This window comes from Lithobates pipiens, unplaced genomic scaffold (assembly GCF_037356315.1).
Source record: "Lithobates pipiens isolate NorthernLeopardFrog02 unplaced genomic scaffold, aLitPip1_a1.2 Scaffold_13, whole genome shotgun sequence".
Lineage (NCBI taxonomy): Eukaryota > Metazoa > Chordata > Amphibia > Anura > Ranidae > Lithobates > Lithobates pipiens.
In genome coordinates, this window is record NW_027507718.1 from 311,001,109 (window position 1) to 311,025,101 (window position 23,993).

Here is a 23,993-nt window from a genome sequence, read left to right on the forward strand (position 1 = left end):
CATTTAACCTTTTTGCCTGATTTTCTTCCAGAAACCTCAGTTCCAGCGGTCCAGAAGACAGTGGATTTCCTCAGCCACAATAACCGGGTGTTGCAGGAAGCAGTGGCCAAGGCCCAGGCAGACAGTAAGAGAGCCTTTGACCGGAGAAGAAGAGGGGAACTGATCCTACAACCTGGCGACCAGGTATGGCTTTCTACCAATAACATTAAAATGGCTTGTCCCTCCAAGAAACTTGCACCTAAATTTATGGGACCATTTCCGGTTAAGAGGAAAATTAATGAAGTTTCCTACGAGCTAACCCTGCCTGAGTCGCTTAGGATTCATCCTGTGTTCCATGTGTCACTGCTGAGACCTGCCACCCCTGATCCCTTTCCTGATAGAGGAACTAGACCTCCAGAACCCATCTTAGTGGATGGAAATGAGGAGTACGAGGTGGAGGCCATCCTCGATTGCAGAAAAAGACAGGGACGCATCCAATTTCTGATCAAATGGAAGGGATTTGGGCCAGAGAACAATTCCTGGGAACCGAACAGCAATATCCATGCCAGGCGGTTAATTCACGCATACTTGTCTGCCCATCCAGAAAAGAGGAACCTGTTGGGCATCCGGAGGCTGCCCCTTGGGAGGGGGCAATGTCAGGAACTTACCAGCAATAGACAGGTACAGCTGCGTGCACACAGGCGTCGGCGTGTGTCTTCTGCGCGTTCGCGTACGCGTTCGCGTACGCGTTCGTTTACGCGTTAGTGTGCACGTTCGCGAGTGGCGATTCGTACGCGCGCTCGTTCACGTGGTCGTGCGTGGCGTGCGTGCGCTCCTTCCCGCCACTGAGCGTTTAAAGGACCCTCAAGTGCGCCTGTGCGGCGCTGTTTCGTCTCAGCTTCCGTGTGTCTGAATATCTGATCCTGAACCCGGTTACCTTTGAAGACCTGATCCTGAACCTGATTACCTGCTACCGTTATCGACCCGGCTTGCTTGACTTCTCTGCCTTCTCCAATCCCGACCCGACCTGCCTGACCTCGAAACCTCTTCTGCTTGTGATTCCGTTGCCGACCTCTGCCTGCTTACCGACACCTCTTCTGCCTTCCGTTACCACCAGTCTGCTTACCTTCTGACCCGGACCGTCTGACTCTTCTCCAGCCTGCTGCCAGTTCCAATCTTCGGCTTCTGAAGCTACTGCCTGCTTCCAGCAAACCGCAGTCCACTCAGCCTTCAGAGGGATCTCCGCTCTTCTACCAGCTCCAGCGGCCCTATCCAGCAGGCCCTCCTACCCACTGTGCTCTCGAGACCGCTGTTCCCATTCCAGCGGCTCCTGAACCAGCGCTGTAAGAGAGGTCTCCTCCTACAAGTCGGGCTCCACATCTGGACTCTAACACAATGGCTGACCTCATTACCATGCCTGGGGATCCGGCTCACCCCAACCTTCGTGGGACTCTATAAGGCATATACCTAAGAAGCTGATGGACATGTTGTCCTCCTGGGCTCACCTTCCATTATCCTGGTTGGCAGGATTGTGGCAATTCGTATGACATACCTGCCGAAATTACTTTACTTCTTTAGAGTCCTACCCATTTCCTAATTACCCTGGCTCCCGCCCATACATTGCCCTCTCATGACGGGGCCATGTCTGGCCTGATTTCTCCTCATCTACCCTTACTTCAACTTCTTCGGTGCCCATTGTTCCCAGAAGAGACACCCTCTGACGAAAGTGATAACAGAAAGGCATCAGAGTGTTGCTACGCAGCATCCTACTGTGTCGATCGCATACTTGTCTCTCCTTCCCGGGAACACTGCAGGAGCGGTGAAAGGTTAGATGAGATCGCTCGACTGATGATAAATTTACATGCCTTTATTTGATGACATTCTTGTGAGTGTTTCATCGTGAGACATATTTTAATAAATAAAATAGAGTTGTACTGGTTTACGCTATGTTGATTTCTTTTATTTGATTATGAGCCTAATACAGATGGGAGACGTCCAGCAAACTGAGGCCGTGCATTTCTTTGATAAGTGTGTAAACCAGCTGTGTCTGGTAAGTGGAATATCTGCAGGGGGCTGCACAAGTGGTGTGGTGAAGGAGTTTGTTCCATGCTGGAATCCCTATTAAAGCCTGCCTGTATGTGTTTTTTTTTTTTTTTTTTGGCACAGTCACCTCTGCACATAATGGACTTTTGACTGAGTGTTTAATTTTAATTTTTTGCATTCACAGATAGTAGACTTTGAGTGTAAATCACTTAAGTTTATTTTGATCACCTGCTAATTGTTCTCTTAGCCCTTGTACACACGGTCGGATATTCCAATGGACAATGTCAGATAGGACCGTGTTGTCGGATAAAGCGGAAAATTAGAGTATGGAAGAACCTCCCCCTGTCAGTAGCCGGTAGGTGTCATTTAATTAAGATGGTGTGGATGCCTCAAATATTGTATGTCATACAAAATTCACCAGTTTGGATTCCAAAATATTGGTTTAAAAAAATGGAAAGCTTGTTTAGAGAAGTAATATGGAAGAATGGAGTGGCAAGAATTAGTTTACAAGTATTACAGAGACCAAGGGAACTGGGAGGGTTGGCACTACCCAATATGAGACATTATTTTTTGGCTGCCCAATTACAGTATATGAAAGGAGGTAATCTAGCAGCAGCAGAGGAGAAGGGAGGCTGCCCCCTAGTGAGTGATACCCCGCATGATACGGTTGTGGAAGCAGTGGAGGCCGACTCATTTAGGACCAGATGCCCTACAGTTCAACTGATGGTAAAATGCTGGGAGGAGGTAAAAGTAATTTTGGGATATAGAGGATATATGGAATTTTCCCCAATATGGGAAAATAAAAATTTAGTGGAAATTAAAAAAATGGGGAGATTAGTAGAATGGGACCGGAGGGGTGTCCAATTCTTAGCGCAACTGTATAGGGATGGAAGGTTGAAAACATTCCAGGAATTAAGGGATGAATATGGGTTACCTGCCCATACCTTCTTTAATTACATACAAATTAAACATGCGTTGGAGGTACAATTCAGAGGAAGGATTCTGGAGTGGAGTAAGATGCCTGTACTCAGGAGAATTATAAATAGTAATACATCGAAAGGAGTTATTTCAGATATCTATGGGTATTTAAAGAGAATAGAACAAGAAGGGGAGATAGAGGATATAAAAAGGGTAGAATGGGAGAGAGATGTGGGCCCAATATCGGTTGAACAGTGGGAGAGGGTTTTGGCGCTGGGAGCGAAAGTTTCATTATCCCCATCACATATTATATCTCAAATGTATTTAATACACAGGGTATATTATACTCCTCTTAAGTTGTTTAGGTTTGGGAGTAGGCAAGACGTAGAATGTCCAAGATGTGGAGATCGAAGAGGGGACTTGATACATATGATTTGGCGATGCCCAAGATTATACAGATATTGGGAAGGAGTAATAGGAAAAATAAACCAAGTGCTTGGGTTATCACTAGAAGAGGAGGAGGTCCTGGGGGATATCCATATAGCTGTAATCAGATGCCTTTTTCAAGGGAGGAAACGAATTGCGTATAAATGGCAGAGGAGGGAAGCACCCACAGTAAAGGAATGGATGGAAATGGTTAAAGATACAATAAAGAAGGAGGAATACATTTATAGGAAAAGAGGTAACTATGGGAAGTTTGTTAAAATATGGGGAAAGTGGTGTGAGTAGTGAGCAAGAGTGAAAGGGATGTAAGAGTTATGGATGAAGGAGAGAGTGAATATGGGGTGGGGAGGTGGGAGGGAGAAAGTAAAGAGTAGATTGTTTAACTTTGTATTTACTTATATTCTTGATATGTTGTTGATTATAATGTGTATCTAATATTACTGGGTGGGGGAATTGGAGGTGGAGAGGTTTGGTGGGGAGGAGGGGTATGGGTGGGGGAGGGTAGGGAAATATGTATGTATGGGAAATTATTGTATGCATTTATCTTGTGGTTGTATTTGCGAATTTGAATATAAATTAAATAAAATAAAAGAAGATTTGAATGAAAAAAAAGAAGCCATATGGCCACCGGGCATAGTCTTGGATGAGATGGTTACATGGATAGATACTCAGGACTATTTACAGTTAGGCCCCTGTTGAGACAAACTCTTTAAGTATTTGTTAAAAATCTGACTTTTATGTTTCCAACGCACAACTGTTCTCTCTGTTATATTTTTATTGTTTTGTTTTTCTCTGATTTACTAGAATACCTATTTTATTTATAAGATGCTAAATTTTATGTTATGTTTATTCATGAAATTGCTATAGTTATCAATAAAACCTTTTATAAAAGAAAAAAAGACACAAGTCCATCTAATTCATTAGAAGCACACACACACACGTGCGCAAATAGAAAACCTCCATAATCACAATCTCATACCCACAATTGATCCAAAGGAAAAAAAGAAGAAGAAAAAAACAAAACAATACAACATAATCCAATCTGATCCAGCCGGGGGGGGGGGGGATTTTTCCTGATTTCCCAGGAGGCAATCAGATATTCCCTGGATAAACTACCCCAGTGCTGTCACCTTACAATATTAGTGTTCAGTCATGTTAGGAAAGAATCCAGGACTTTTTTTGTTAAAGCAATCTACTGAGCTATTCAAACCCTAGTCCTTGAGGAAGCTTATTCCAAATTCTGTTCCTGTGTTTGTGTTTGGGTTGGGCTCAGCCCTTCCTTCTCAAAGCTGGCCTCTCAGCTATGGGCTTATTGCCAGCTCCTATCTCTCCACAGTGACTCAACTGTTGATGATATTCTGCTCATCAGTCCTGCCTACTTAAGCCGTCCAGTCCAGACGATCTCTGCCTTCACCTTGGTCACATCTCTAGAGACGCTCTCCTGTGTTCCTGTTAAAGACTTGCTTGGCTGACATTCCTTCTGGCTCCAGATCATGCTTGCTGTTCTACTATTCTCCTCTGTGGCTCCCTGATGTTTTGACTTGTCTGACTATCCGTTCCGGGTTCCTGAACTCTGGCTATGTTTTGACTACATTTATTCTGTTTACCTTTTTTTATTATTGTTAAACAAGTGTGATTTAACTGTACTTCTGTCTCAGTCTGATTCATGGTTTCTGACAGTAGGCAAAGGCCATGAATTCAGAAGATGCAGTCAATCCACTTGTTGGTAATATTTTTCTCCAGATTGGATGAGCAGGATCACCACATGGATTAGTTTGCCATGGCATTACAAATTCTCCTGAGTTGCATGGCTCACCTGGAATCTCCCACTGTGGCTGCTCCAGTACAACCTGTGTTGCAGGCCGTGCCTGCTGCTGCTCCAGTCTCTGTGCAGGCACCCACCTCGAATATTACCTCTATAAGAGGTATGTCTGGTTCCGCTTCACTTCCCCTGCGATTTGGGGCAATCCAGTTCAATGCAGAGGATTTCTTAACCAGGTTGAGATATACTTTGAGATGCTGCCCCAGGCGTTTCCTAGGGACAGAAGCAAAGCAGAGTTTATGATATCTTTGCTTTTTGAGAGAGCATTGGCCTGGGCAAACCCTCTATGGGAGACACAAAAACCTGTTGTCTTGAGTTACCCTGAGTTTGTGGCTTTAAAAGGGTATTTGATGTTCCTACATGCTGCACTTCTGTTGCCAAGTGTCTCATGTCCATCAGAGTACAAGAACTGTTGCTGATTATGCATTGAATTCCATACTCTGGAAGAAGTAAAGTTGCTTGGAACAATGAGGCCCTCGTGGCTGATTATTCTCATGGTCTCTCGGATAATGTCAAGGATAAGATAGCAGCCCGAGATATACCCACTGAGCTTGACAAGTTCATCACCTTTGCCATCCTCATTGACTCCAGACTCAGAGAAAGACTCCCTTTTAAGGAGCGCTTGTGTACATTTGCCTCCCACCCTTGCCTCCCTCACTTCCCATGCCTCCTGATACCTAGTGAGTCTGTGAAGATGAACCCATGCACTTAGGCTTCATGTTTCTCTCTACGGATGAGAGAATCCTTAAGTGGAGGGAGAGATTGGGCATTTATTGTGGCCAGGCATGTCACTTTTTGAAGTCTTGTCCTACCTGTCCAGTGAATGCCCAAACCTTGAGGTCCTGTGTTGGACAGACCTTAGGTAGCATTGTTTCATCCCCAGTTATCCATAAGGATAAGCCCCTGGTTTCAGTTACCCTTTCTTGGGCTGAGACGCCCATCGAAATACAGGCTCTAATCGACTCTGGGGCTGCATGCCTGTTCGTTGATGCTGCCTTTCTATCGAAGCACTTAATTCTGCTGCAGCTGCGTGACACTCCACTTGTCATTGAGGCTCTTGATGTGAGATCTCTACAGCCTGCCCATGTGACTCATGAGACTGTTCTGTTGTTCATGGCTGTAAGGGTTCTTCACCATGAGATAATCCAATTCCAAGTTATTTCCTCGCCTAAGTTTCTGCTGGTTATTGGTTATCCTTGGTTACAATGGCACAACCCCTCTTTTGATTGGCTCCATGCTGAGGTTCTCTCCTGGTCGCAATAATGTAGTAAGACATGCTTCCAGAAGGTAGACAAGGTCCTATTCACCTCTTCACTCTCCTCCCTGCCGAAGGTGTACCACGATTTTAGCAATGTCTTTGACAAAGGTCAAGCCGATATTCTGCCTCCACACCGGTTGTATGATTGCACAATTGACCTTCAACCTGGTGCCATACCCCCTCGTGGCTGGGTTTATCCTTTGTCGGTCTTGGAGTAAAAGGCCATGGAGGAGTATGTTGCAGAAGCACTTTCTCATGCTTTCATCTGCAAATCCTCAGCTCCTGCTGGTGCTGGTTTCTTGTTTGTGTAGAAGAAGCGTGGTGGATTGAGACCTTGTATTGATTATAGGGGTCTCAATCGTTTCTCGATTAAGAATGCCTATCCGATTCCGTTGATTACAGAGTTATTTGACTGACTCAATGAAGCAACTGTTTTCAAGAAGCTTGATTTGAGAGGGGCATACAATCTCATGAGGACTAAGGAAGGAGATGAGTGGAAAACTGTGTTTAATACCAGAACAGTACCTGTTATGAGTACCTTGTAATGCCTTTTGGCCTTTGTAATGCCCCAGCAGTTTTCCAGGAATTTATTAACAATGTCCTCTGAGATTTGTTGCAGTTATGTGTGGCGGTTTATCTCGATGATCCCCTCATATTTTCCAAGTCCCTGGAGAGCAACCACACAGATATTTATCGTGTGCTTCACAAACTCATGCCACGTACACACGATCAAACAATCCGGTAGAAAAGTCCGGCAAACTCAAGTCCGCCGGACAATCCGCCTGTGTGTAGCCTCTGGCGGGCTTTTTTTACCCAAAAGTCCGACGGACTAAGAAAGTATTTTTGCACTCCAATCTGTCTGCCGGACTCGCTTTTCGGTGGACAGTACGGCCGTGTGTGTGCTAGTCCGCCGTACTTTTAAAATGAGCGGACTTTTCCCGCGTAGAGAAAAGTCCGCTCATTTTGAGCACATCTCCAGGTAGCCGGGGCCAGCGACGCCTCCTTCGTCACCTGGTTTGGACTTAAAGGGGAATCCCTACGCCGAAAATTCGGCGTGGGGGTCCCTCCTAGGTTCACATCAGACCCTTGTCCGAGCACGCTACCCGTCCGGCCAGGAAAGGGGGTGGGGGCGTCCCCCCTCCTGAGCCGTACCAGGCCGCGCGGCCCCCCCACCCCAAAGTACCTTGTCCCCATGTTGATGAGGACAAGGGCCTCTTCCAGACAACCCTAGCCGTTGGTTGTCGGGATCTGCGGGTGGGGGGCTTATCAGAATTCGGGAGCCCCCTTTAATAAGGGGGCCCCCGGATACCGGCCCCCCACCCTATGTGAATGAGTATGGGGTACAATGTACCCCTACCCATTCACCTGTGGAAAAAAGTAAAAATAAAACACAACACACAAGGGTTAAAATAGTTTATTGCACAGCTCCGGGGGTCTTCTGTCTGTCTTCGGGGGTCTTCTCTCCGGACTCCTCCGCTATCTTCTGCTAGCTCTTTTACTAGTTACTTTTATGGTTCTTCTTGCCAGGCCACCACGCCTTCTTCTAGCTCTTTTACAGGCGGTGGCCCGGTCTTCTGTCGCCGCTGTCGCCGCTATCGTCGCTGTCGTCGCTGTCGCCGCTGTTGCCGTCTTCTGTTCTTCTCTTCTGCTCTTCAGATGTTGCCTCGTCGCTGCCTCCGCTCACAATGGCAAGGACGCGGCGCGCGGCGACTTATATAGGGACATCACCGGATGATGTCCCCGCCCGTTATTATGTCACAATCTCAGCATCCTCTGGGACTGTGACATCATAATGTGTGGGGACATCATCCGGCGATGTCCCTATATAAGTCCCTATATAAGTCGCCGCGCGCCGTGTCCCCGTCATTGTGGGCGGAGAGAGCAACGAGGCAACATCTGAAGAGAAGAACAGAAGACGCCGATAGCGGCGACAGCGGCCACAGAAGACTATAAAAGAGCTAGAAGAAGGCGCGGTGGCCCGGCAAGAAGAACCGAAGAGGGGGACAAGACCCCCGAAGTCGGAAGAAGAGGGAATCGGCGAAGAAGAAAGGCAGGCTGGCAGGTGGGTGTTCTGTGGTGATCCTGATGGCAGGTGGGTGCTCTGTGGTGTCCTGATGTGCTCTTTGGTGATCCTGATGGCAGATGGGTTCTCTGTGGGGACCGTGATGGCATGTGGGTGCTCTGTGGGGACCATGATAGCAGGTGGGTGCTCTGTGGGGACCGGGATGGCAGTCTGGTGCTCTGTGGGGACCGTGATTGCAGGTGGGTGCTATGTGAGGACCATGATGGCAGGTGGGTGCTCTGGGGTGATCTTGATGTTCTCTGTGGTGATCCTGATGGCAGGTGGGTGCTCTGTCTTTCTCTCTCTCCCTCTCTCATTGACTGACTATTTTTCTCATAGGACACAGGAATTAAGGATTTGAGGAGAGCGACATCCGCCACTGATCCTGTTTCCTGAATTCTCGACCCCCATTCTTTTCAGGTATTGTAATCCTTTCTTTCACTCTCCCTCTCGTTCTCCCTCTTGCTCTTTCACTCTCCCTCTTGTTATTTCTCTCTCTCTCTCTCTCTCTCTCTCTCTCTCTTTGACTATGTCTGTTTTTTTTCTCATAGGACCCAGGAATTGAGGATTTGAGCAGAGGATTGACATCCGCCATAGATCCTGTTTCCTGGATTCCCGAAAACCATTCTTTTCAGGTATTGTCCTAAAAAAAAGTCTCTTTCTCTCTCGACAGGATAAGCAGGTACCCAGAAATAAAAAGAGGATGGTGCAATAGTGAAAGACTGTTATAAAAGTTAATCTAATGCACATAGGGATTGGTACTTACAAAAAGACACTTAAAAATAAGCATGGATAAAAAGCTGTAGATACAGGAAGTGGCCGTACATACCATGCGTTCCACTGACCGGAAGTGACGTCAATCGGTACAGGAAATTATGTCAATGCATTTCGCTCTCCCTCAGGGCGTCATCACAGACCTGAGGTCCGTGATGACGCCCCTCCATCAGGTCCGTGATGACATTGACATAATTTCCTGTTTCCAGATGCCCACAACTAAAATGGAACCTGCCTGCTTCTGAGATCAGTAAGTAACTAACGATTTTTAACCCCTTCAATACAGGGCACTTATACACCTTCCTGCCCAGACCAATTTTCAGATTTCAGTGCTGTCGTACTTTGAATGACAATTGCACGGTCATACAACACTGTACCCAAACAAATTTTTTATCATTTTGTTCCCACAGTAGAGCTTTCTTTTGGTGTTATTTGATCACCTCTGGGATTTTTATTTTCTGCTAAACAAATAAAAAGAAGGGCGAAAATGTTGAGAAAAAAAAAGTTTTTTGTTTCTGTTACAAAATTTTGTAAATAAGTATGTTTTCTCCTTCACTCATGGGGCTGCACTAATGGGCACTGATAAGGCGACACTGATGGGCACCAATGAGGTGGCACTGATGAGGTGACACTGATGGGCACTGATGATGGGCACTAATATACAGCACTGATAGGCAACACTGATGGGCACTGATATGTGGCACTGATATGCAGCACTAATGGGTACACATAGGTGGCACTGATAGGTACTGATAGGTGACATGGATGGGCATTGATAGGCGGCACAGATGGGCACTGATAGACAGTGCAGATGGGCATGGATAGGTGGCACGGATAGGCACTGATAGGTGGCACAGATGGGCATGGGTGGGCACTGATGGGTGGCACGGATGTACATTAATAGATGATACTGATGGATGCCAATCAGTGCCAAGCAATTGGCATCCCTGGTGGTCTAGGGTGGCATACCTGGTAGTGACATCCTAGTGGTCCTGGTGGCATCACTGGTGGTCCAGTGTGGGCAACCTTGGGGGGAATATTCTGATAATCAATCAACACAGACCCCTCTGTCAAAGAAGCAGATCAAAGGCTCTTCCGGTTTACACTCTGATCAGCTGTGATTGGACGCGGTTGATCACGTTGTAAAGAGTCTCTGTCACGTTGCACTTTACAGTAAGGTTGTTTTATAGGGTATATAAACCATAAGATGGTTTTATAGGGTATACTGTATACACCACATTAGTGGTAATATTACACCAGTAAATGTTTGGATTAGTGCAGTTAAGCCATTTTCTATCCATTTTCTATCCATTTACAAACTGAATTTTTCAAGCCTGTAGACTTTAACTTGCACTATAGCTGTGTTGAGGACTGTGTGTAATGCTTTTGCAAAATCCAAGTATACAACACTCATAGCCACTCCTAAAGTTTTTGAGTAGTTCCTCAACTTTTGTCTTTTGTAAATCTGCCTATTGCTAAAAAGAATAAAACCCTACCCAAAATGCTTTCCTACCTCACTGTGATGTCATCATTGGGGGCAGATTGTGATCATTTTAACAAGGCTCTGCCTGTGGCAAGGACTAGACTGTGACACGTGATCCTTTCCAGCTGCTGTTGCCCTGCTTCTTTGTAGAGTTGGGTTGAACAGGTTTGGTTCACACCAGAACTCTTGAACATTGCAAAAGTTCTGACCCGAACCACAAACCCTATTGAAGTCTATGGGACCCGAACTTAAAAAATCTAAATTCCCCATTTTGAAGGCTTATATGCAAGTTATTGGCCATAAAATGGTATAGAATAGAATGGTATAGAGGCCCGAGTACTGCCCTGAGGGACATGTACCAATGCACTTTTTAAACATTTTTTTTTTTTTTAATGGGGCAGTGGATGCTTAAAATGAAACAATAAAAATAAAATAATCCTTTAAATATAGCACCTTGGGGTCCCTTTTGTCTGCCTGTAAAGTGTATAGAACCTGTTGCAGCAAAACTGACATATATAAAGAAAAAAAAAAGAAATTTAAATTGGTTTTCCCTGCAAGCTTTATTTTGGGAACAATGGCTTAGGGAGGCAGTCTGTGTGATGAGGCCACAATTTGGGGAACTCAGAACAAGATTAGAGACTTTTTGGATAAATTCCAGTGTCTCTTCTGCAGACTTTGGATGGAATTAAAGTTTTGCACCACAGTGATCAAGCCTTATGTGAAGAAGCCAAGATTACCATTTTTTTTTTAGATAAGGTCTAACGTCTCTTTCTCAGTTAGAAATAAAAGGTGCAGAAAATGTGGACTTTAGGTGTTGGTGATACCTTCACACTGTAATTCTATAGCGGTACTTTTGATGAAAGCAAGAATTGGCTTTTCTGTAAAAAAATATAATTATATGCACCTGTCAAACAGGTGTGGAAAAATTGGGCTTTGGGTGTTGGCGGTGCCTTCATATTGTAACCCTATAGAAGTACCCTTGATGAAAGCAAGAATTGGCCTTGCTGTAAAAAATTCAAATTATATGCAGCTGTCAAACAGGTGAGGGAAAAAATGGTCTTTTGGTGTTAATTGTGCCCTTGAAACCTATATCTAAACCCATTAAAATGACTCCAAGATAAAAACAACACCCACAAAGCTAGGCAGCCTAGATTGTCTTGCAGAGACACTGGAACCTACCAGAGCCTGGAAAGGTGTTAAACAAACTCCTCTTTAGGGTGTCCTCAAGATATTTCATCCTCTGCTCCCTCTGCGAGGGCAAGATGAGTTCTGAAACTTGTAATGATAGTCAAGGAGGGTTGCCAATCAATAATGATCCTTCTTCTTGATGCCAAAAATGTTCAGGTCCTTTAACAGGCTTTAAAGAATAAATAGAGTGAAGTTTGCAGAAGCATTAGAAGTAGAGTCATCGAGGTCACTGAGGATTACACTATCCCACTGCTTCCTCCCAGCCATGTACAACTCCCAAGGTTTCTGGGGACTGAAAACCATCTCTTAAGATTTTACATATATCTTCCTCTGCTTCAATGCCTCTAAAACTGCCAGAAACCTCCTCCTTCTTCTCCTCTTGTGTGGGGTCATAAGAATATTGTCTGCATAAAGTGGGCCTTGAGAGCATAGGAAGTCCTTCTTTTCCTCCTGCTGCTCTGCCTCGAATGCACTATCCATAATGCTACCCACAGTATGCTCCAGTAGGAACAAAAGATGGATTGTGTCACTGATGCATGAATTGTCATAGCTCACCATCCTTGTTGCCTCCCTCAAATGGTGATAGTACAGTGCATGCATCCTTTATTAGCATCCATTGGCATGGGGAAAAAAGCCAAGCTACTCTGAGTCTGCCCTTGTGCCATACTCATACAGGTACTCTAAAGGTCATGAGATATAGCAGGGGAAGACATGAAATGCAAGGAGTGAGGAGGAGAAGAATTGTGTCCCTTTTGTGTGGCTTTTAGGTGCTCTTGACAATGAGTGGTGGGAGGTTAAATATCTTTGCAAGCATTTGGTACCTAAATGGCTGGTGTTTTTACACACTTGATCTGCTAGTGTCAGAGATTGTAAATTGCAACAGTGTGATCAGCTGCACATGTGATAAAATAGTTCCCCACAGCCGAGCTGTGGGTAGTGGGCAGGGGAATAACAGCTATACAATCTGATGGAATGGGATGGCTGCTCTCTAAGGTTTTATGAAAACTGCCTTTGGAGGACATCCTGCCTCATTGGAGTGGTGTCTCCCTTCACTTTACTCCTCTGCTATATCCAGCAATCCTAGTTGCGTCAGGAGGGCAGGACTTAGGGTGGTGGGGGCCTCTGGGCTTGAGTCACTTTCGGGCCCTACCTCCTATACATTACTGTATTTATCAGCGTATAACACGCGGCGGTGCACCCCAAGTTTAGGAGGGAATTTTAAGGAAAAAAACTTTTAGGAGGGAAGTTTAAGGGAAAAAAAGTACATTTAAAGTGGAAGTAAACTCCCCTATCATTTTCAGCCAAGGAAGCTGCCATCTTTGCCTCTGTTTAATCGTCAACTGCTATAGTGCTGCACATGTGATTCGTTATGACACCAGCCATTGGATGGTTTGATAGTTTGGCTGAGAGCACGACCAATGTGCAGTTAGCATTACCGGCATGCCTTTTTTTTTAACTGTTTAAATCGATGGGTTTACTTCCACTTTAAATGCCCATCAATGTAGCCTTATCAGTGTCCATCTGCAGCCGTGTCCATCCATCTGCAGCCTTGTCCAGTGTCATTGCAGCCTTGTCAGTGTCATTGCAGCCTTGTCAGTGTCATTTGCAGCCTTGTCAGTGTAGCTTTGTCATTTGCAGCCTTGCCCCAGTGTCATTTGCAGCCTTGTCATTGCAGTCTTGAAGTTTAAAAATGGCGCCGCCGAGATACAGAGTCCTGTGTATCTCGGCGACTCCCGGGTCCTCTCGGTGGCTCTCGGGTCCTCTCGCAGTCCTGAGCGGAGCCGAGAGTAGCCGAGAGTACTCGGCTCGGCTCACAGTCACGCCCAGTCCCTGTGTTTGTCCATCATAGGGCGGAACTGTGAGCGGAGCCGAGCCGAGTACACTTGGCTATGTATCTCGGCGGAGCCCCCTATTGGGGGGGCCCATGGGCTTGAGCCCAGTCAAGCCCAATGGTAAGTCCTGCCCTGTGCGTCAGTGACCTTATCATTATTATCCCCTCCATCCTCATCATCACTGGAGCCAACTTGGCAATACGCTGCGGCTGGGAGGAACATGACTGCCAATTTCTTGTTTCATGTTACTCCCTCCCTCAACCTCACAACCAACGTCAGAACCAAGTAATGTCTGTACATCGTCAAGAAGTAAATGACTGATGCTGTGCTTAAATAATTCAGTTGAATCCTTTATGCATGATGCTGGAGCTATTGCAGGAGAAGCTGTGGACAAGGAGATAGTATAAGACACTATGGCCGCTGTGCACTAGTGTCAGCTTGGGTCATAGAGGATAAGGATGATTTAGTAAGCCAGTCCACCACCTCCCCTGCATGCTGTTGCTGGATGGCATGGGCAACATCACTAAAGAGACAAATATGCCTTGCCTGAGGAAGGACCACATCCACCTTTGCCTGTGGACACAGACGCTAATGGCCCTCTCATAATGGCATAGAAACATCTGCCTCTCCTTGTTGGCCTTCCAGACATGATGGAGGGGGCTTATTACCCAAATTTTATAAATATTGGGAAATGTGTGATGAGATGCCTTTGTTGAATGAAAATGGTGTTTGGTGCATTTTAAATTGAGGACTGCCAGAAATGTAAAAACTATAAAAATAATAAAAGAGGGGAAACAATAGTAATCGCAGTCAGAAAAATTGTGGCTGACAAATAAAAGAGACGGGGCAGGAAGGGGAAAAAAAACGCAGCAACCAAAAAAAAAACAGAACAGTATTCAGCACTATATGCAATTATGCAGTTATGTAAACCCTGCACTACACTAACACACTACATGGATACTACACTATACTCACACTATATTGACACTAGACTCATACCGCACTCACAAACTACACTGATACTACACTATACTAACACTATACTCACACTACACTTTTGCACTGAACTGCTCACCCAATACTACTGCTTTGTGCTGCATGTTTGTGAGTGAGGATTTAGAATGCACTTTTAATAATGTTCATTGGTTTCTACATTACTGTATAATCCTTGTTGGACTGCTTTCTAATTCTTCACCCTTGCAGTCTAAACTTCCAGGGGTGCTGAGACAAGAATTGTGCAAGAGGCCTCTGTCACAATCCACATCATGTGACAACATCTGCCCCCGTCGGAGACAAGTACAGTGCCCTGAAAAAGTATTCATACCCCTTGACATTTTCCACATTTTGCTATGTTACAACCAAAAGCGTAAATGTATTTTATTGGAATTTTATGTGATAATTGTACACATAATTGTGAAGTGGAAGGAAAATTATAAATGGTTTTCAGATATTTTTACTATTTAAATATGTGAAAAGTATGGCGTGCATTTGCATTCAGCCCCCTGAGCCAATAGTTTGTAGAACCACTTTTTGTTGCAATTACAGCTGAAAGTTTTTTTGGGGATGTCTCTACCAGCTTTGCACATCTAGTGAGTGACATTTTTGCCCATTCTTCTTTTCAAAATAACCCAAGCTCTGTCATTACTTTGATTGGACCATTCTAGCATATGAATATGCTTTGAGCTAAACCATTCCATTGTAGCTCTGTATGTTTAGAGTTGTTGTACTGCTGGAAGGTAAACCTCCTCCCAGTCACAAGACTTTTTCAGACTCTAACAGGCGTTCTTCTAAGATTGCTCTGTATTTTGCCCCGTCCATCTTCCCGTCAACTCTGACTGACTTCCCTGTCCCTGCTGAACAAAAGCATCCCCACAACATGATGCTGCCACCACCATGTTTCACGGTGGGAATGGTATGTTCAGGGTGATGTGCAGTGTCAGTGTCCAGTGGACAGATTCCCCACCTGAGCTGTGGATCTCTCCAGCTCCTTCAGAGTTACCATGGGCCTCTTGGCTGTGTCTCTGATTAATTCTCTCCTTGCATGGCCTGTCAGTTTAGGTGGACGGCCATGTCTTGGTAGGTTTGCAGTTGTGCCACACTCTTTCCATTTTTGGATGATAGATTAAACAGTGCTCCGTGAGATGTTCAAATCTTGGGATATTTTTTATAACCTAACCCTGCTTTAAACTTCTCCACAACTTTATCTCTGATCTGTTTGATGTGTTCCTTCGCCTTCGTGATACTGTGTGTTTACTAAGGTTCTCTAACAAACCTCTGAGGGCTTCACAAATCAGCTGTATTTATATTGAAATTAAATTACACACAGGGGGACTCTATTTACTAATTAGATGACTTCTGATGGCAACTGGTTACACTAGGTGTTAGGAGTATAAGAGTAAAGGGGGCTGAATACAAATGCACACAACACTTTCTACATATTTATCTGTGAAAGCATTGGAAAACCATTTATCATTTTCATTCCACTTCACAATTATGTGCCACCTTGTGTTGGTCTATCACATAAAATCCCAATAAAATACATTGATGGTTTTGGTTGTAACAAAATGTGGAAAATGTCAAGGGGTATGAATAAGTTTTCAAGGCACTGTAGGTGATCATGCATTTGGGTAAGAAGTTAAAAGTAAATAAACAAACTGAGACTTAACTTTAAATAGTGTAAAAAAATCAATTTTTTTACTGAAATTTTCTTTAGAGGTGTCTGGTTGAAACTTGCTGTTGGACATTGGATTTATATTAGGGGGGACATTGTTTATATATTTTTGTAATAAAGACCTTTTTCTTTAAATGTTAAGTAAAACATGATGCTACCACTGTCCCTACATTGGGGGGGATATCTAGAGGGTTACACTATCCTAAATGAGGCTTCCATATTCTGATCATTTCCATCCTTACAGACCCCCACATTAACAGGACCACTAGCAGGACCACAGATGTGGGGATTAGGTCCTTGTCTGCATCAACGTGGGAAAAAAGAATTGCCTTTCTGAGGGGGAAGGGCAGGGGGCAGCTGTCAAAGCCCATAGGCTTCTATGCAGAGCTCTGAGAATATAGAAGCTGTTGTTTGAGACTGCAGCCATATAATGGAGCCAATTGACTCCTTACACTACAGATTCCAATAGGCACTATGCAGTAGGAGGAGTGAGAGAGTATTTTTTTAAACTTCCCAGTAAGTTACTTCCTACTGGCACAGAGGGAGTTAAAGAGAGAGCACCTCTGTCTGTATATTTGCGAGTGGGATACCATGCCAGCAGAGATCCGAGCTTGAAACTGGGAGAAAATATACCTGGGGCAATGCAGCACTGTCCACATCACGACACCTACACTGCTGCCACAGGGAGATTTGAGCATCCACTCACCCACTGCTTCCCACCACTGACCAATGGAGGCTTTTGGGGAGAGACTGAGGAAACTCCCCCTTCTACAGTTCTATTTTGCACCTGTGCCAAGATTATACCGTACCTTTACTGTGCCTAAACTGTATCTATACTGCATGCATGTTGACTGGGACTGTAGTTAAGTGCAGCTACACTCTTAAAGGAAAAGTTAATGTCGCGCTATTCTTACTCTATTGTAGGTAGGGGGCTGTTACACATTCTACTCTATTTGGTAATGTGTAAATGACTCTCAAAACTTATATATTCGGATATATGATATCCTCTAAGTGGTTCTGTATGATTAAAATTCTTTATAGTGTAGGTATTTTATAAAAAAAACTATAAAATAAGGTGCCAAAAAAGGACTAGATTATTGAAATTGCACTCTAAAAAACTGTAAACACACTTACAAAGGTGCTACCACCCAGTAATGTTGGGTGTATATAAAACTACCGGGAGTGTGTTAGTGTTGGATGTTACCCCATAAAAAAATAAAAATAAAAAAAAATTATATGAATAATATAAAATAAATAAACGCACTACAGAGGCAACTATTATATGCCTATAACTTTTCACCTGGTGAACTATATGTCTTTAAATGACATCAATATTACGTAAAAGAATACCACACGCTTAGAAGATAAGTGCAACTACATCAATATACTAAACAGAACTAAAAACTATCTGATTGCATCATGTACTGCCTAGTGATGGCTGGTATTATAAACAGTCGTAATAACAGTGTTAAATATGGTAAGATATAAAAAAGGATATATAAAACATTTTTGACAAAATAAATATAAAGTGCAAAGTGACAAAATGTAAACACTCTACAGGGGTGTTAACACACAAAAGTAAAAATGGTCCAAAACCAAAAAATTCACACTCAGACTCAAAGTCCTAAAAACAATACATTTAAAGTGTAAAGGGACACAATATAAACACCCTACAGAGGTGTTAACCCACAAAAGTGTACATGATCCAAAAGAAATGGATTAATGTGGAGTAATGGGTATCACACTCAGACTTAAAGTCCTATGAAGTCCAAGGGTGCGTGAAATTAATATATCCAAAAAAAAATTGAGTAAACGTGAATGGTTTTGAAAGGCAAATTTGGGTATGGAACTTCAGTGGTGAATGTATACTGGTCCCATGCACTAACTCCAAAGACTACAAAGTATCTAATAATAAAAGATATCTCTAAGGAGTCCAAACAATAGTAATTTGTAGTGAACAAAGATAAAATAAACAAAAAATTATATAAGTAAACACCCTACAGAGCTAATAGAAAGCAAGGTGTGTAAAAAATATATAAACAAGAAAAAAGAAGAAACCAAAGTTCAACAAGGAAGAGAAAAAGTCTCTTAAAGTGCACGTGCTCTTTTGTGACGACCAATGTGCATACGAATCCAGTAACCACTTCCCAGTGTTCTCTTCACTGTGTCAACATACTAAAGTAAGTAATGGCCCCTTAAAGTGGTTGTAAACCCTTACAAACCACTTTGACCTACAGGTAAGCCTAGATTAAGGCTTACCTGTAGGTCCAAGCAATATCTCCTAAACCTATATGGTTTAGGAGATATTTGCCCGAAAACGGGCACCGCTGTCTATGGCGCATGCGCCGCAGATAGCGGCGCGCAGGCGCACTGAGCGCGGCATTTCCAAGAATGGAGCTGCCGCACACGGCGACTCCCGTGCGCATGCGCGGGAGTGATGTCATCGCGGCTTCGCCGAATGACAGCGGCGGAGCTGCGAGACGCCACCAGCAAGATGGATGCGGCGGACTACAGGGGACAGCAGTGACTTCGCTGGCTCCTGTGTCAGGTAAGTGACACATAATGGGCTACTATGCGATGCATAGTAGTCCATTATGCTTTGCCTTTTCAGGGAATGAAAGAGGAAGTAAACCCATCAGGGTTTACTTCCTCTTTAACTCAAGGCAAGGAGACAGAAGCGTATAAGTGAGGGTCCCTTTAAGGCTCCTCTTTCTGGATCCACAATTCTCCTTCACTCTCTCCACAAAAGCACATATGGCAAGAAAATGGTCACAGCATAGGTACAGGTCACTTTAAGGCTCCTCTTTCCAGCTCCACTCTCCTCCTTTAGTTTATCTCCATAGAGCCCATTTTAATCAAATAAATATAAAAACGGGGAAATAGAAGGACGCTCTTGCTGATGCACCTATTAGATAAAAGATAAAAAATATATCTCTAAAATACAAGCCACATCCCATAAAAAAAAAAAAAAAAAAAAAATATATATATATATATATATATATATATATATATATATATAAACAATTTTAATAATTATAAATCTATTAAAGCTTATTCAGTAATAATTTAATATTTGTAAATAAATAAAATTAATTATCCAAATATGATTTAAATATTATTGGAAACTATTCGATCATCATATGGTGTTTTAAACTTCTAAAAACTTTATTATAATAAATATTTTAAAATACTTTAAAAATCACTAAGGAAACAATTTAGGTCAAATTCTATATTCAGACCTCTAGGTGGGAACGTATCTAATGTGAAAATCCACCTTGATTCTAACTGACTTAGTGTCCTCACCTTGTGTCCTCCTCTCCAATGTTTAATGTACGGTTCTATTCCCCAAAATTTTAAATCTGAGGGGTTCTTGTTGTGATGTAAAAGAAAGTGCTTAGATATGCTATGTTTATCGTATCCTTTCTGGATATTCTGAATATGTTCCTTGATGCGTACCTTAAGTGGTCGTTTTGTTCGTCCCACATATTGTAGGCCACAGCTACATTCTAACACATATACTGCGCCTTCTGTATTGCAGCAGATTAAGTTTTTTATTTTGTATGTGTCTCTTGTGCTTGTTGAACTAAATTCAAACTTCTTTTCTTTTGGGTATTTTGTTCTCTTGCAGGCGTAACACCTTTTGCAAGGGTAAAAACCACCTCCAGGAAAAAACGTAAAAGGTTTTTTTGGGGGATCTGGTATGTTCCTTACTAATTTGTCCTGTATCGTTGGTGCTTTTTTATATATTTTGAATGTTCTGGTAGATTCCCACTCAAATCTTTATCGGCCATTAGTATGTGCCAATGTTTTCTTATTATTCTCTCCACTTTCTTATATTGTATATTAAAATCTAGGATGATTGGTGATTCTTTTGTTTCTTTTTCAGATTTCTCCTTTTTCTTATCTTGAATCAATATTGCGTGGTCCATTTTCTGTACTTCTTCAATCTTGTTCTTTATAAACTTTTTGTCGTAACCTTTAGAGATAAATCTTTCTGCCATTGACTCTGCTTGGTCTAAAAAAGTGTCAATCTTTGAACAGTTTCGTCTTAGTCTCATAAATTGTCCCTTTGGTATGTTAGAACAAGGAATATTATGGAAGGGGGATCAAGACAATCTAAGAACATTTTTGGAAAAATGTAATCGGAATGAAAAGAACATAAAGTTATCATGGGAGATAAGTAAAGAAAAAGTGACTTTCTTAGATTTAGAAATCTTACAAGAAGGGACCAAATTAAGAACACAAACGCATTTTAAGAATGTAGATAAAAATAGCTATCTTCCCACCCAAAGCTGTCATCACAGGAATTGGATTTGTAACATACCAAAGGGACAATTTATGAGACTAAGACGAAACTATTCAAAGATTGACACTTTTTTAGACCAAGCAGAGTCAATGGCAGAAAGATGTATCTCTAAAGGTTACGACAAAAAGTTTATAAAGAACAAGATTGAAGAAGTACAGAAAATGGACCGCACAATATTGATTCAAGATAAGAAAAAGGAGAAATCTGAAAAAGAAACAAAAGAATCACCAATCATCCTAGATTTTAATATACAATATAAGAAAGTGGAGAGAATAATAAGAAAACATTGGCACATACTAATGGCCGATAAAGATTTGAGTGGGAATCTACCAGAACATCCAAAATATATAAAAAAGCACCAACGATACAGGACAAATTAGTAAGGAACATACCAGATCCCCCAAAAAAACCTTTTACGTTTTTTCCTGGAGGTGGTTTTTACCCTTGCAAAAGGTGTTACGCCTGCAAGAGAACAAAATACCCAAAAGAAAAGAAGTTTGCATTTAGTTCAACAAGCACAAGAGACACATACAAAATAAAAAACTTCATCTGCTGCAATACAGAAGGAGCAGTATATGTGTTAGAATGTAGCTGTGGCCTACAATATGTGGGACGAACAAAACGACCACTTAAGGTACGCATCAAGGAACATATACAGAATATCCAGAAAGGATACGATAAACATAGCGTATCTAAGCATTTTCTTTTACATCACAACAAGAACCCCTCAGATTTAAAATTTTGAGGAATAGAACCGTACATTAAACATTGGAGAGGAGGACACAAGGTGAGGACACTAAGTCAGTTAGAATCAAGGTGGATTTTCACATTAGATACGTTCCCACCTAGAGGTCTGAATATAGAATTTGACCTAAATTGTTTCCTTAGTGATTTTTAAAGTATTTTAAAATATTGATTATAATAAAGTTTTTAGAAGTTTAAAACACCATATGATGATCGAATAGTTTCCAATAATATTTAAATCGTATTTGGATAATTAATTTTATTTATTTACAAATATTAAATTATTACTGAATAAGCTTTAATATATTTATAATTATTAAAATTGTTTTTTTTAATATCTATATATATATATATATATATATATATATATTTTTTTTTTTTTTTTTTTTTTTTTGGGATGTGGCTTGTATTTTAGAGATATATTTTTTATCTTTTATCTAATGGGTGCATCAGCAAGAGCGTCCTTCCATTTCCCCGTTTTTATATTTATTTTTAATCTCCCAATATTTCTTAAGTCTGCTTAGATATCTCTCTGTATATGAATATAGCAGCAGTAGAAATGTCACAGAATCATTTGACCCTGTTTCTTTGACTTAAATTATCTATGCTCTTGTAGCCTGCAGATTCAGTATGTTATTCTAACCAAAAAGATGGCGGCGGCCATAGTAGGCGACAGGTTTGGCGGGAATCCGCCCACCTGACGCAAGATGGGTGTTTCTGTGAACGGGTGGCTTGGTTATTAGACACCAACGCCAGGAGATAGCCTGCTGTCATTAAATGGACCATTATTTAGGCTTGGCAAACATAGTGCATCTGATTATCTGTCTCTCTGCTGTCCGCTGATGGCGGAGGGGCGACGTCCGTGACGGTGATATGTAAATTATGAGCCCACTCGATAGAGAGAAGGGGCGGCGCTCTGTATGAAGGTCTATTTTGCCTATTGATATACCGAGCTTAGTGGTGTTAGAGAGACACTACACACACCGCTGACCCGGACTTCAAGAAAATGGCGGCCATAGAACCCTCCATTGGTATAACACAAAATGGCTGACCAATATTCATTAACTTACACAGAAACAATTTATATGCAAATTATGTCCTTTCCCAGCAACCCCTGATGAAGTCACGAGGTGTGACGCCACGCGTAGGGACAGGGAAGGACATTTTAGGCTGATTCACACTGCACGAGTTCGCTGCTCATCATCAGATATAAGTTTTTAAAGAGACCTCTTTTTGTGAGTACCCTATGTTTATTGCTAATAAAAATTGGATACATTTTATAAAACCTACTACACTATGGTTTGCTTTCTTTGATTAAAATGGGCTCTATGGAGATAAACTAAAGGAGGAGAGTGGAGCTGGAAAGAGGAGTCTTAAAGTGACCTGTACCTATGCTGTGACCATTTTCTTGCCATATGTGCTTTTGTGGAGAGAGTGAAGGAGAAATGTGGATCCAGAAAGAGGAGCCTTAAAGGGACTCTCACTTATACGCTTCTGTCTCCTTGCCTTGAGGTAAGGGGCCATTACTTACTTTAGTGTGTTGACACAGTGAAGAGAACACTGGGAAGTGGTTACTGGACTCGTATGCACATTGGTCGTCACAAAAGAGCACATGTACTTTAAGACACTTTTTCTCTTCCTTGTTGAACTTTGGTTTCTTATTTTTTCTTGTTTATATATTTTTTACACACACTGCTTTCTATTAGCTCTGTAGGGTGTTTACTTATATAATTTTTTGTTTATTTTATCTTTGTTCACTACAAATTACTATTGTTTGGACTCCTTAGAGATATCTTTTATTATTAGATACTTTGTAGTCTTTGGAGTTAGTGCATGGGACCAGTTTACATTCACCACTGAAGTTCCATTCGCAAATTTGCCTTTCAAAACCATTCACATTTTTTTTTTTGGATATATTAATTTCACGCACCCTTGGACTTTATAGGACTTTAAGTCTGAGTGTGATACCCATTACTCCACATTAATCGATTTATTTTGGATCATGTACACTTTTGTGGGTTAACACCTCTGTAGGGTGTTTATATTGTGTCACTTTGCACTTTATATTTATTGTTTTTAGGACTTTGAGTCTGAGTGTGATACCCATTATTCCACATTAATATATATATAATAGTTCTTTTTGGTTTTGGACCATTTTTACTTTTGTGTGTTAACACCCCTGTAGAGTGTTTACATTTTGTCACTTTGCACTTTATATTTATTTTGTCAAATTTTTTTTATATATCCTTTTTTATATCTTACCATATTTAACACTGTTATTACGACTGTTTATAATACCAGCCATCACTAGGCAGTACATGATGCAATCAGATAGTTTTTAGTTCTGTTTAGTATATTGATGTAGTTGCACTTATCTTCTAAGCGTGTGGTATTCGTTTACGTAATATTGATGTCATTTAAAGACATATAGTTCACCAGGTGAAAAGTTATATGCATATAATAGTTGCC